Here is a 15587-nt window from a genome sequence, read left to right on the forward strand (position 1 = left end):
AGAGAATATGACTTGGAAGTCATGAGGTTAAAGATGAAGCAATTGGAAATGGAGAAAGAAAAGGCGGCAGAGGAGAGCAAAAGGGCCCGTGCCTTGGAGGAAAAAAAATTGCTTTTGGCTCACAAGTTGAGCATGAGAGAACTGGATCTCAAAGCCAAGCAGGTGGATTCCAGTTCAAATGGTGGCAGCGCACAGCTAGTGCAGGGGGGTAAAGTATATATTTCCAAGGATCTGGTACAGAATTACCATAGGAGTGAGGATATTTATGCCTGGTTTACTTCGTATGAGATTGCATTGAGAATGAATGGTATGCCTGAACAGCATTGGGGGCGGTCCTGTGGAAACATTTTGAGGCTTCTGGGCGGAGTGCTCTAGAGCCCTTAGAGTTAGCAGGTACCATGGCCTACCCCAATATGAAGGAGGCCTTATGTCTCAGGTATGGACTTACTCCAGAGCAGTACAGACTGCAGTTTAGGAACTCTAAGAAGAGAGTCTGAGACTTGGATGGAGTGTGAATTTGTACTGCTCTGAACTGCACCCCGCATGTTATAGACTCTGATAAATCTTTAGGTATCACCTTGGATAAACACTTAAACATGCAAGCGCACATCAGTGCTACTACTAGGGGAGCCAATTTCCAACTTAACACACTTAAGAAAATCAAACCTTCCCCCTCGAAGACCTCAATACCTGATTATCACTAGATTGGAATATGGGCTGGTGACCCTTGCTGGACTTTCCAAAGCTAGCTTGGCCCCTCTTAGAGCTATCCTGAACGCATCAGCTAGACTTATAACAGGCTCGAGAAAGTATGACCACATTACCTCAGACCTTCTGCAACTAAATTGGCTATCTATTTAAGCCAGAATCGGACTCAAGATAGCTTGCCTGACGTATAAAGCCATACACTACAACACTCCATACTACCTAGCAAATAAGCTTGAACTATCGGGCTCCAGCCGGAACCTTAGAAGTGCGTCCACACTTCTCTTGATACCTCCAAGATTCAGAAAGAAAGGATCTTACAACCGTACTTTCACTGGTCTTGCTCCGAGATTCAGAACCTCTTTGCCATCCGACATCAGATCCAATCCTTCCACTACATCCTTTAAAAAACTGGTCAAATGACTACTCTTGAACGAAAATTAACACCATCATCGTGTGATCATGCTCTTGTTATTATTAATATCCTAATTCTTGTTGTACTACACTAATGCGTTTTATTTTATGCTTTTACAATATTTTGATCTAGTCCTCTATGGGTCCTTAATTGCATTAACTGGTGATTTCGCTCTTGTCTTTGTTAAAAATTCCCTTATTCGTATTGATTCGTATTGAACTTCTTTTATTTTATGATGTTTTGCTCTTCGTGTTCTAGGGCACCATTGATAACCTCAATTCTTAACCTGAACGATTTCCCCTATGTTGTAACTTCACCTACTTTCACATTGTGTTTGTACCCCTGCTTGTGCCAACTCTGTACAGCGCTCTGATACCCTTATGAGTCTAGTTCACGCTTTATAAAACTATTCAAATAAAATATAATATTTTGAAGGTCAAGTCCCCATGTCCCAGGCTCTGTCAAGAATTATTCTATTTATTCAAGGCACAGTGTGTGTTAGCGAGCATTACAAAGAGACAGGAAAACAAACATAGGGACAAAGAAAAATGTTAGTAAAATATTGAAAAACATAATGAAGTCTTATGAACGAGATAGGTAAATATAATTGTTTAAAAGTGGCCCCCTCTAAAGGGTCAACCCACATTTTTTTGCCTTCCTCCTCTTTTTTACTGAACTTTTTGTTGGCTTTAGGCCTCTGAGCACTTTACCACTGCTGGGCAGTGCTAAAATGCATGTGCTCTCTCCTCTAAACATGGTAACATTGGTTTACACCTGTTTAGCATATTTAATTTACTTGTAAGTCCCTTGTAAAGTGGAATACCATATACTCAGGGCCTGTAAATTAAATGCAACTAGTGGGCCTGCAACACTGATTGTGACACCCATAGAAGTAGCATTTCAACCCTGTCTCAAGCTTGCTACTGCACAGCCTGTGTGTGACGTTTGCTACCACTTTGAATTGGCATTTAAGACTTCGGTCAAGTTTGAAACTCTGCTTTTATTACACATAAGATACCAGTAAGGTAGACCCAAGTAGCCCTAAGGGCAGGATGCTGTATACATGAACGGTAGGACATTTACTGGTATGTTGTGCAAGTCCTAGTAGTGACAATATTTTTCATTTTTCACTACTGTGAGGTCTATTCCTCTGGGAAATCCCTAATACACTTTTAACTGATAATTCCTGAACAGGAGGGAGTAGATTTTTCATGTTTCATATGTTTGGCATGGTAATGATGAATCATCCTTACTGGTGAAGTTGGATTTAACATAACTTTTCTAGAAATGTCACTTTTAGAAAGTGGTATCCTAATTATTTGTACAATGCTTTTACAACAACCACACTATATTCTCTCAGTGATTGGGTTATTTATTTTGGACCTGTGCTGTGTTATCCGCTGGTTAATCTGTTGACTTGTTTTGCCTATGTACAATTTAGCACAAGGGCATACTAAGGCATACACGACGTTCTTAGATTTACAATTAGTGAACATCGTGTGCACAGGTCCAGGATTAAAAAAAAGGTGATAACTGCTCCAATGTAGAGCATTTTATGAAGGAGGCACATTCAGCACGGGATTTCAAATGGACTGTGTTGACTGCATTAAATTTATCCAAGAATTTGGCAGATGTGGAGTCTCTATTGTTGAAAAAAGAGGCTAATTTTATTATGCGATTCAACAGTGTCCAGTCAGTATTGAACGAAATGTCAGAAGTCTCGAGGATCTGATATAAATTTGTTATAAATATTATAGACTGGCATGCAATTGTAATTTTTATTGTGCATTCAATTACAACCTGTAGTGTGTATCTAACAAGTTTTACTACAAATCACTTTGTGATCATGCTGAGGTAAAAATCGAATATAAGAATGGTGATGATCAACATCTCAAATGGTTCTGTGGTATCTGCTATTTATGATAAACAACAAATCTAAAAATGATCAAGTAAAGAAAAAGTACAGGGGTCGAAGCTGACAAGTGCACACACGCTCCCTGGGTGCACGGCAGTCATCTAGAGATGACCAAGATGCGGTAGGTTATGTAATCACAAACCACAATTTCCAGCAGCGCATGGAGGTATTCCCCGCATGCGATTTTCATAATTACTCCGAGTGCGGGAGATATTCCCTAAAAGAGTTCTATAGATTGCTCGAATACCATCAATGTTCTTTAAAAAAAAGTTTTGCCACTGTGGCAAGGTATATATGGGCGCCATGTATTCTGTACACGAGTAAGATTCTGTAGTACTGACGTAAATATAATCAGTACTACAATTCCCAGGAGCACTAGCGCGGTTAGATCTATTTCCAGATGGCTGCTTTTCTCGGCACCTCCCGTTGTGAGATGGTCCTGTAGTGCGAGGAGAGAAACGCTAACCTAGAAGCAACCTAAAGGTGAGGTGAGCGTCGTGTTAAACAGTGTATCGCCACCGAATGTATATTTGTTTATCATGAAAAGCAGTACCACGCCTCAAGTAGAGTTTTTGTGCAGTTTTTTTAAATGGAACTTTATTGTTCAAAGGCAATCACGAAGAGTAGATCCACTGATCCATATTGAGAGAGACGCATGATCATTGAAAGGATAGAAGTGTTCACGACATTGGCAGGTATGTGCATAAGTGCCATTAAAGGGCACAAGAAGTAGTAAGAAAAGGGTTTGGTCTAATAAGTTATAGTTTGCTTTATTTATATTATAGATGTGTCCAATGTGTGGAAAGTAAGATGCCCTAATGAGAGCCCATAGAGAACCCGTGAGGCTTGAAATGCGTCGGCAATTGCTATTAAATTAGCAGAAAGTGGATAAAGGATCAAAAAGAAATATAATTGATTCAGGATTAAGTCTAAATTAAAATTGCTTAATTGATATCCAAATTGAGCCATTGCTTGATTATATGTGGCACATTGGTTTGTTTTGATGTAGTCATGTTTGTGTAAAGTTTCGTGCAAAAATATTGTGTATGTTAAAAAAAGTGTTGGTTTTGTACATTGTTGTAAGTATCGTGTAAATTGCCATGTATGTAATTATGTGTATGGTATTTATGTGTTCCATATGAAGGATAAAAAGTCCTTGCAAAAGAAAAGAGTTGTTTAAAATAGGGTGAATAAATAACCCAATCACCGAAAGAATATATGGTGGTTGTTGTAAAAGCATTGTACAAATAATTAGGATACCAGGTTTTTCTCTTTCATATTATATATAAGGCCCTACCTGGGGCCTGTCTATTGGGCCTACCCCCCTTTTTGTAAACACTTTTAGAAAGTGGACATTTCTATTCCAGGGGTGGGTGGCAGCTACACTTTGTGCATTCCTTCTAGACAGCCCCAATAGTACCCATCTACATACATCTGCATTCTAATGGCCTTGCCTGGGCAGGATGCAATGAAGGGGCTAACATTTCACTTGAATATGAGGTCCTCACACAAAGGGCTGATTTATCCCCATAGATAACCTGGCTGACAGGACTGGGCTGAGAGGGATCCTTGTGCACTTCAGAGAGCTGCTTTGAAGTCACCCCCAAGTCAGAGGCCATTTTGGGTATAAGTACTGGGTCTCTGACCCCCTTGAATTAGACACTTCTGGATATTGAACTGAACCTCTATCAGGAAGACTGCTGTGCTGCTGAAAGGACTCAACTGGACTGCTTTTCTGAAAGGACTGATTTTCTGCTTGTTGTCCTGCTGCTCCCTGACTCTGTTGAAGGAGAGCTGGACTCTACCTTCCCTCTAAAAGATCTCCAAGGGCTTCCTAGTTTGCCTCCTGTTCTCTGAAGTGAACTCTGCAGCTCTTTTATTATAAAACCAACATGTCATCACTGATGCATTGTCATTCAACACTTATGCAGAGGCTGTTCTACAACAGAGGTTCTACAGCCCACATGGCCCGACAAGGATGCTCTGCGTGGCTCAACAATGACACATTACCTTCATCTCAGCGAAGCTCGATGACGATGCAGCATGGAAATGATTGAGGCAGTGTGCACTCAGCGTTGGTGCTTTGCTCCATCCAAGGTACTTACTCAGCGGGCACTGGGTAGGTCTTCTAGTTGGGCTGCCCTTTATCACAGTCATCCTGAACATTTGACTTATTGTGGTCTAGGGTGACCTCAATTATTTTTTTAGTTCTATTGACTTTAGCACTATTGACTTCTAAACACTGTTTTTGCCTTTAAGCTTTAAAAAAATCATATCTCGACTTCTGTAGATTTTTGTTATTTTGGTCTTCTTTTACTCAGAGAAATCTGTGTGGAATCTTTTTTGGGTGTTTTCATTGTGTTACTGTGTGAGTGTGTGTTGTACACCTACTTTACACATTGCCTCTTAAGCCTGCCTGCTCTGTGCCAAGCTACTAGAGGGCGAGCACAAGTTATTTTAGTGTGTATCAATCTTACCCTGCCTAGAGTGGTGGTTCCCGCTTGGCCTTGGTGCATAACTCAGCCAACCAGGAATCCCGTTTTTAACAATAATATACCCAAACTAGATCAGATAAATATAGCAATGATCATCATGAAAGAAAATGGATAGGACAGTAAGGGGAATGTGCAATAAGTTAACTGAGATAATGAGGTTGGAATGAAAGGTTAAATTAATGAATAGAAAATGGTGTTGAGTGTTGGAAACTTGCCCTTCATGCAAGGTCTACCAGGAGTTTTTGCCTTTTTATTTATTCCTATTTTGTTGGCTGTAGAACTGTATGCACTTTATCCCTGCAAACCAGCAGTAACGTTGTTGTGAGCCCCTTTTTTAAACATGGAAAAATCGACAGACACCTAATTGACACATGGAATTTACTTCTATGTCCCTAGTATATAGTAGCACCTGTACTCAGGGCCAGTAAATAAATGCTACTAGTGGTTGCAGCACTCATTGTGCCACCCACTGCAGAAGCACAGTAATGCACGCCAGACCTCAATCTTCCTTATTTTATACTTAAATGTCACCCCTAAGGTAGACTTTAAAAGACCATAGTGTAGGGTGCATAGTATTTAAAAACTAGGACATGTATGTTTATTGTATGTTTACATTTTTACATTTCCTAGCATTGAAAACCCCCCAAAATAGTTTTCTCTGTGGCAAGACTAACTGTCCCAAAGAAAAACACTGGGCTATACTATAACAACTGATAGTGCTTAATGTCAGTTTGAGAACAGCTAGAAAATTGGTTCAACAACTCATTTTAACAGCTATTTAAAATCCTACTTAATGGTCAAAACAGTTTATGGTACTATTTCAAAAATTACACCTTTAGAAAGATGTCCTTTTCCTGCCTAAACCCAAAAGGCTTTCCTGCCGGTATCGAGCTTACCCCTGATGGCTCCCCTATGATGAGGTATGAATTGATCCCAGACAGTGGACAAAAGGTTCTGGGTGTTGGTTGGGGGACTCCTCCTTTGACAGGATGTCCTCGAGTCTGTGCCCTGCCTCTACCTGAGCGTCAAAGGATGCTTATCTTGTCACTGGTAGAAGAAATGCATAACTAGGTCTGCCTTACTTTTGTCTCTTTAATCAGGAGGCACCAAACTCATGGTAACGGAAAATTGACCAGAACTGCTTTGGGAGTAGACAAAAGCGTACCCTCCACCCACAGGTTGGCACTGGGCATAAAAGTGACCAAACATCATCAGAACACTCCTGGATCTGTGAAGAATCAAAATAGGACTGGCCTGCTGTCTACAGGAAGACTTGACCTGCTAGCGTTGAACCCAGACACCAGAAGTGCCTCCAAGGGTCAGTTTGCTGAGCTACAGGGACAGAACAAGCACCCAAAGGCCTCTCTCCCTGCAACTATCTGATTCTTAAATTCCAACTGGACCTGCCTTGGACCCTGCTTCTTGCCTTTGATGAATTGAGTCCTAACACCCAACTGGTGCCCCCAGGTCATGGACTCCTGGGTGGTGTCAGAGTCTACTCTTGTTGTCTCCAAACTGCAAGAAGTGAGACTTACAAGCTTTTTTGCTAACTTTCTGTATGGAGAGCCTAAGAAGACCGGGATCACTGTGGAAGCCAGTTTGTCCCACTGAAGTAGATCTAGAAAAGTGTCTAAGTCTGAACGTAGAGGGCATCATCGGTATCAATCCATTCGATTGATGCCGTCCCGGACATGGAACTCAGACTTCGCCCGCTATGAGCTTTCCCACCTTCACTGAGCCCACAACAGGACACTGCTCTTCAGAAACCAACTATCATGGAGCCCTGCTTGAGATTCCGCTTGCAGCATGCCATCTCAGAACTCACTGACAATTACTTGCTGTCCATAAAAGTTTCTAAATCAGAAAGTAAACTTTCCACCTTGATGAACCTGGTCCTTGTATCTGGCCTACGGTCAATTACACTCAACCTTTACTTTTGACTTTGAACAGCTCTAGTACGATCTGATAAACATGATTGACATTTTGTGATTTTTGGCACTGTTTTCAATTCAAACTTTGAAAATTCATATCTTCGGTCAAAGTGAGAGGTCACATTTTCAAAGCTTTCTAGAAAGGAAGAATGTTACCAAGGCTGTGATGAGGAAAACTGTTGCAAAGGAGGCCAACAGGGAGAAGAATAAACCACCAATCTGAACACCCAGATTTCTTGAGTTGGTGACTGAAGAAATCACCTACATATGAGATTGGAAAATAGGGCCTACAAATTAAAAACATATTTGTGACAGATACATAAAACTATGCAAAATAGGTGTTTCCATACTGAACTTTGGATTTGTACTGGTCCCTTGTGACCTCAAATAAACGTATGACTCCTAGTGACTTCTAAGCGCTGCTTTTACATTTAACATTGAAAAATTCATATCTTGACTTCAACGTATTGGATTGATCTAGTTTTGGTCTTGTTTTTATCAGAGAAATAGTCTTTATTTCACGATACTGGTGTGGAGTCTTTTTGTGGCGTTTTCTTTGAGTTACTGTAATTAAAGTGTGCACAACTTTACACATTGCCTCTTAAGTTAAGCTTTCCTGCTCTATGACATGCTACCCAAGGGTGAGCACAGGTTAATTTAAGTTGTGTATCAGAATTACCCTGACTATAGTTGTGGTGTTTACTTGGCCAGGGTGCATACCTCTTCCAACTACAGACCCCATTTCCAACACTGACCTTTGGGTCCAAGGTCATTCAGCACTCATTGGAACATACCAAGTCTGGACAATTTTGAAAACTACCAATGCAGGGTAATCCAGAGTGATGTGGCTTAAATGTATTGCTGTACGATTTCTTACTCAGAATGTCTTGCAAATGGAAAATCATTCCTATAAAAAATGTCTTTGTTTTCTCTTTCCTAGCTGCAATATTTGGAACTGGAGTTGGCTGGCACCCAAGGAGCCCTACCAACCATAGACATTTCTGAAAACTAGACACCAAGAGAAGTCGAGTTGTAAATCAGTGACCACAAAGGAACAAGTATGAAAAAAAATCCTCAGAAACATAAATCACTTCTACCACAAAACATAAATTCTTGGATTCATTTAAAATTATTCTTATTAGATTTCTCTTTGCCAAATAATGCAAAGTCAGTGCACAATGGAAGCATATTGTGAACCACAGCTAGATTGTTATCCAGGCTTATCATGGATTTGAATATCTACACAGATGACACTTTGCTGAATTCAGAATATTGTTTGCTATTCAAAACAAAAAGTTTTCTGAGATCACCCACGGGCTTCCTCACACATATTTCCTCCCACAAATTGCAAGGAAGCATAAAGCCTATACATCAAACTATGCCTTGCTCCTCTCTGCGGTAGAGAAACACAGCTCCTTTTCCCACTGTGCTTCTCATAGAAATAACAAGCATTGTGAGAGCAAGCAGCCAGATGCTGCTTACGTTTTCTAAGAAAACCTCCAAACAGTGTCGAACTCCTTTCTGGGGCAGAGGCAGTCAGCTCCTTCCCATATCAATGCCCCCTTCTTCATGATAACTTGTAGGCCACGTCCATTGTAGAAAGCAGGAAGGTAGACTGGGATAAAAAAAGAGATTTCTGTGAAGTCGGCTTTGTTCAGGCTCTTCTTCAAAGTCTGCAGCTTGGGGCTGGATCAGGGGTGGAGACAACTGAATTCCAGAGGCTGCATGCCATCAGCTTGATAGACCTTACTCTGTATTTGTAACACCTGAATTCGCCTCCTAAACTATCCTACGGCTGCTGGATTTAATATCTTTAGCCTAAGGAAAAATCCAGACTCAAAGAAGACAAAATCCAGATATATTTGCTTTGGTTTAGAATGTTTAAGTTCCTTTCTCTCACAGTGATTCTCTCTCCTCATGAAAAGCACTCTGAGAAGAAGCAGTTGTGTGTCTGTTCCCCAGAAGGAAGCTATCTCGGATTTTTGTTTTAGCCCCCCTGCCCCCCCAAAAAATGTATCCTCGCAACAGTTTAGCAGTCTAAAGCCAGCCCCTACACTCCCACCATCCTTAGGGATGAAAGTGTTAAATCAAAAGAATTCTAGAAATGACCTTGTCAGAAGTCCTATCCACTGCTGTTCTTAAGAACCCACTTTTTGGTACAGAGAATTATTTTTGTCCTTCTTTATCACTGTGGTACTGGACGTCAGGCGGCAAGATAACACAAGAAAAAAGAAATCGATGCCCTTTCCTTTTGATTTTTTTTTTTTAAATGGGTAATTCAAGAAATACATTTTGATCTTGCAATTACCTTTCACACATTGCTACTTTGAATTTCAATATCTTTAGATTCTGCAAACTGCAGGCTTTGGTACAGCTAAATATTTGTGTACGTCGGACCCTATCGTCAATGTATATACTCTGATTAATACCATTTGCTCTTTTCTTAAAAAAAAAAGATAAACTGTAATTGTCTTTTTCGGGTCCAGCAGGAATCAATGTACTTGCGCTGCAACACGCTATATAGTTAGTCATTCGTCCTATGAGTAGAATCTAAACTCTACGGCCTCCTAATTGCACTGAACATGGTCACGTACTGCATTCAATACAGAAGGCGATGTGTCATACTGTAGTGTCACTTCAGCTGAGTTCTTGTAATTTACCAGGCCTGTAATGAAGAACTGCAGTCCCCTGCTGAGAAGGGTGACTCATCGGCTGCCTCCAGCATGAGCTGATGTGTGGCCCGCAGTCTTTCTGACATCCCTGGAGATGTGTTTGCCGCCGCATACATGCATCATTGACATGAAGAAATAAGGCACAGAAGCTTTAATTGAGCATTTTCGAGCTCATCCCTGCATGTGGGTTGCTTTTTACAAGACGCAAGGAGTACTGCTTTCTAATACCATGACTTCAGTACGTTTCCGCTCACAATATTATTTCTATAATGTTTTAAGAAATTGTATATTAAGAATAATCATTAATATTGAGTTCTCATCTGCCCATTGCTATGTCAATGTAGCACTATTTGTTCTTTATTTTATTTCAATGGTGTTTATCCAAATGCTTTTTTGTGTGTGTGTGTTTCATCTAGTGCATTTAGACATTTATTTAAAGGATACAGAATCTTACTTTGATTTCTATTTTAGGAGCCAATCACGTGTTGCCTGGAACAATATCGCATAGGTTGGGGGTTTCACTGCTTCATGCAACTCCGAGTGCAGCGGTTATTAACCAGTGGCCATTGGGGTAACCAGAACACATACTAAGGGAGTCTGCAGTTGCTTAGAAACTGAAATAATATTAATAGATTTATAAAGTGTAATAAAGAAGCAACATTCAATTTCAAAAATCTAAAACGTTCTGTGAATGTGAAGGAATTTGAACTTAAGTTTATTTATTTATTTTATTTATTTATTTATTTGTGGGTTTGTACCGCGCTAGAATCGACTCCCGAAGGAGTATCTCTGCGCCCAACGCCAGTGAAGATGGGATTATAGAGCTAGGACATAGGAGAGAGACTAATACTGAAACAAAAGAGTTTTCAGCCTTTTCCTGAACGTTAAATGGTCCGTGCACTGCCTGAGAGGGATAGGAAGGTTGTTCCATAATGCTGGACCAATGGAAGATAGGGCTTTACCACCCTGTCTTGCCTTTTTTACCAAAGGGACTTGCTGGAGCAACCGGTTGCTGGAACAAAGGGTGCGAGCTGGGTTGTAAGGGATGAATTTTTCAGCCAGATACAAGGGGCCCAGCCCATGCAGACCCTTATGGACCACACAACAGGTCTTAAATTTGACCCTTTGGCGGATTGGTAGCCAATGCAATTTTTCTAGCAGGGGACGTGAGGGGGATCCGGGCGGGGCATTTAGAACCAACCTTGCGGCAGTGTTTTGTACCATTTGAAGCCTGCTAAGTACACCCTCATTGGCAGATACCAGCAGCCCATTACAGTAGTCCAGGCGACTGAGCACCAGAGCCTGGACCAAAGTTTTTCTAGTGGTATCTTGAAGTAGGGGGAACACTTTACGGAGTAATCCGATGACGTGAAAGCATGATCCTATTGTGTAATTTGCATGGTCCTTCAAAGATAGATCTTGGTCAAGTCGCACCCCCAGGTTCTTCACCACCTGTTTAGGGCTAGGAGCAGAGCCCAGATCAGAGGGCCACCAGTCAGGGGTCCACAGCATTTTGGCTTCTCCAAAGAGCATAACCTCCTACTTTCCCACGTTGCACTATAGGAAATTCGAGGTCATCCACTTTGAGACCGCCTTCATGCCTTCAGAGAAGGTCTGTTTGACCACAGGGGTGAGTGATTTAAAAGGGAAGAGTAGCCGAGTGTCATCAGCATATGACACTGGAATGAAACCAAAAGTTCTCATAATCCTGGCTAGGGGGGCCATATAGATATTAAAGAGTGTGGGGATCAAGCATGAACCCTGTGGCACCCCCTTTGTGATGTTTACTGGGGCAGATCGAAATGCACCCATATTCACGCACTGTGTGCGGCAAGATAAGAAGCTCCTCAACCAGGCTAGTGCCGAGCACTCGAGTCCAACCTCTTCCAAACGCCTGAGTAGGATGTTATGGGATATGGTATCGAATGCTGCCGATAAATCTAATAGCACTAGAACCACTGAATGTCCCTTGTCCAGAGACATACGAAGATCCTCTGTGACGGATAGAAGTGCGGACTCTTTGCTATGATGGTAGGGTATACTCGGATGCGAGTCCCTTGCTCACTGCACCATCAGGATTCAAGCAAGCCGGGCCGAAGACGGCTGTAATGCCAGAAACCGGTCCCCGGAAGCTTGTTTCCTTTCCAGTGAAAGAATTGGCTTGGTAGTTTGGTCTGCCCTGTTCCCATGATGCACTGGGCCAGGGACAGACTAATTTGCATATAGCCAGGTTCTGAACTGGGATGGTGCAGTGAGCTAAAAAACGGTGATGGATCAAGCCCTGATCTGTTGACTGGGTAGGAGTGTTCTGCATTCATTCGGAATACTCTGTCCATCACCACCCCCTTTACTGTATCGTTTTGGCCACCATAAGCGTGGTAGGGTATACTCGGATGCGAGTCCCTTGCTCACTGCACCATCAGGATTCAAGCAAGCCGGGCCGAAGACGGCTGTAATGCCAGAAACCGGTCCCCGGAAGCTTGTTTCCTTTCCAGTGAAAGAATTGGCTTGGTAGTTTGGTCTGCCCTGTTCCCATGATGCACTGGGCCAGGGACAGACTAATTTGCATATAGCCAGGTTCTGAACTGGGATGGTGCAGTGAGCTAAAAAACGGTGATGGATCAAGCCCTGATCTGTTGACTGGGTAGGAGTGTTCTGCATTAATTCGGAATACTCTGTCCATCACCACCCCCTTTACTGTATCGTTTTGGCCACCATAAGCGTGGTAGGGTATACTCGGATGCGAGTCCCTTGCTCACTGCACCATCAGGATTCAAGCAAGCCGGGCCGAAGACGGCTGTAATGCCAGAAACCGGTCCCCGGAAGCTTGTTTCCTTTCCAGTGAAAGAATTGGCTTGGTAGTTTGGTCTGCCCTGTTCCCATGATGCACTGGGCCAGGGACAGACTAATTTGCATATAGCCAGGTTCTGAACTGGGATGGTGCAGTGAGCTAAAAAACGGTGATGGATCAAGCCCTGATCTGTTGACTGGGTAGGAGTGTTCTGCATTAATTCGGAATACTCTGTCCATCACCACCCCCTTTACTGTATCGTTTTGGCCACCATAAGCGTGGTAGGGTATACTCGGATGTGAGTCCCTTGCTCACTGCACCATCAGGATTCAAGCAAGCCGGGCCGAAGACGGCTGTAATGCCAGAAACCGGTCCCCGGAAGCTTGTTTCCTTTCCAGTGAAAGAATTGGCTTGGTAGTTTGGTCTGCCCTGTTCCCATGATGCACTGGGCCAGGGACAGACTAATTTGCATATAGCCAGGTTCTGAACTGGGATGGTGCAGTGAGCTAAAAAACGGTGATGGATCAAGCCCTGATCTGTTGACTGGGTAGGAGTGTTCTGCATTAATTCGGAATACTCTGTCCATCACCACCCCCTTTACTGTATCGTTTTGGCCACCATAAGCGTGGTAGGGTATACTCGGATGCGAGTCCCTTGCTCACTGCACCATCAGGATTCAAGCAAGCCAGTTTGAAGACGGCTGTAATGCCAGAAACCGGTCCCCGGAAGCTTGTTTCCTTTCCAGTGAAAGAATTGGCTTGGTAGTTTGGTCTGCCCTGTTCCCATGATGCACTGGGCCAGGGACAGACTAATTTGCATATAGCCAGGTTCTGAACTGGGATGGTGCAGTGAGCTAAAAAACGGTGATGGATCAAGCCCTGATCTGTTGACTGGGTAGGAGTGTTCTGCATTAATTCGGAATACTCTGTCCATCACCACCCCCTTTACTGTATCGTTTTGGCCACCATAAGCGTGGTAGGGTATACTCGGATGCGAGTCCCTTGCTCACTGCACCATCAGGATTCAAGCAAGCCGGGCCGAAGACGGCTGTAATGCCAGAAACCGGTCCCCGGAAGCTTGTTTCCTTTCCAGTGAAAGAATGGGCTTGGTAGTTTGGTCTGCCCTGTTCCCATGATGCACTGGGCCAGGGAGAGACTAATTTGCATATAGCCAGGTTCTGAACTGGGATGGTGCAGTGAGCTAAAAAACGGTGATGGATCAAGCCCTGATCTGTTGACTGGGTAGGAGTGTTCTGCATTAATTCGGAATACTCTGTCCATCACCACCCCCTTTACTGTATCGTTTTGGCCACCATAAGCGTGGTAGGGTATACTCGGATGCGAGTCCCTTGCTCACTGCACCATCAGGATTCAAGCAAGCCGGGCCGAAGACGGCTATAATGCCAGAAACCGGTCCCCGGAAGCTTGTTTCCTTTCCAGTGAAAGAATTGGCTTGGTAGTTTGGTCTGCCCTGTTCCCATGATGCACTGGGCCAGGGACAGACTAATTTGCATATAGCCAGGTTCTGAACTGGGATGGTGCAGTGAGCTAAAAAACGGTGATGGATCAAGCCCTGATCTGTTGACTGGGTAGGAGTGTTCTGCATTAATTCGGAATACTCTGTCCATCACCACCCCCTTTACTGTATCGTTTTGGCCACCATAAGCGTGGTAGGGTATACTCGGATGCGAGTCCCTTGCTCACTGCACCATCAGGATTCAAGCAAGCCGGGCCGAAGACGGCTGTAATGCCAGAAACCGGTCCCCGGAAACTTGTTTCCTTTCCAGTGAAAGAATTGGCTTGGTAGTTTGGTCTGCCCTGTTCCCATGATGCACTGGGCCAGGGACAGACTAATTTGTATATAGCCAGGTTCTGAACTGGGATGGTGCAGTGAGCTAAAAAACGGTGATGGATCAAGCCCTGATCTGTTGACTGGGTAGGAGTGTTCTGCATTAATTCGGAATACTCTGTCCATCACCACCCCCTTTACTGTATCATTTTGGCCACCATAAGCGTGGTAGGGTATACTCGGATGCGAGTCCCTTGCTCACTGCACCATCAGGATTCAAGCAAGCCGGGCCGAAGACGGCTGTAATGCCAGAAACCGGTCCCCGGAAGCTTGTTTCCTTTCCAGTGAAAGAATTGGCTTGGTAGTTTGGTCTGCCCTGTTCCCATGATGCACTGGGCCAGGGACAGACTAATTTGCATATAGCCAGGTTCTGAACTGGGATGGTGCAGTGAGCTAAAAAACGGTGATGGATCAAGCCCTGATCTGTTGACTGGGTAGGAGTGTTCTGCATTAATTCGGAATACTCTGTCCATCACCACCCCCTTTACTGTATCGTTTTGGCCACCATAAGCGTGGTAGGGTATACTCGGATGCGAGTCCCTTGCTCACTGCACCATTAGGATTCAAGCAAGCCGGGCCGAAGACGGCTGTAATGCCAGAAACCGGTCCCCGGAAGCTTGTTTCCTTTCCAGTGAAAGAATTGGCTTGGTAGTTTGGTCTGCCCTGTTCCCATGATGCACTGGGCCAGGGACAGACTAATTTGCATATAGCCAGGTTCTGAACTGGGATGGTGCAGTGAGCTAAAAAACGGTGATGGATCAAGCCCTGATCTGTTGACTGGGTAGGAGTGTTCTGCATTAATTCGGAATACTCTG

General features: G+C 43.3%; 1 long non-coding RNA gene across 5 annotated transcripts in view; it reads right to left on the reverse strand.

Annotated features, from left to right (window-relative positions):
* Positions 1-15587, reverse strand: part of LOC144819292 (uncharacterized) — a 399821-nt gene that overhangs the window by 16314 nt on the left and 367920 nt on the right. The gene's annotated exons all lie outside the window — the stretch shown is intronic.

Source organism: Lissotriton helveticus, chromosome 2_1 (assembly GCF_964261635.1).
Source record: "Lissotriton helveticus chromosome 2_1, aLisHel1.1, whole genome shotgun sequence".
In the NCBI taxonomy this organism is placed as follows: Eukaryota; Metazoa; Chordata; class Amphibia; order Caudata; family Salamandridae; genus Lissotriton; species Lissotriton helveticus.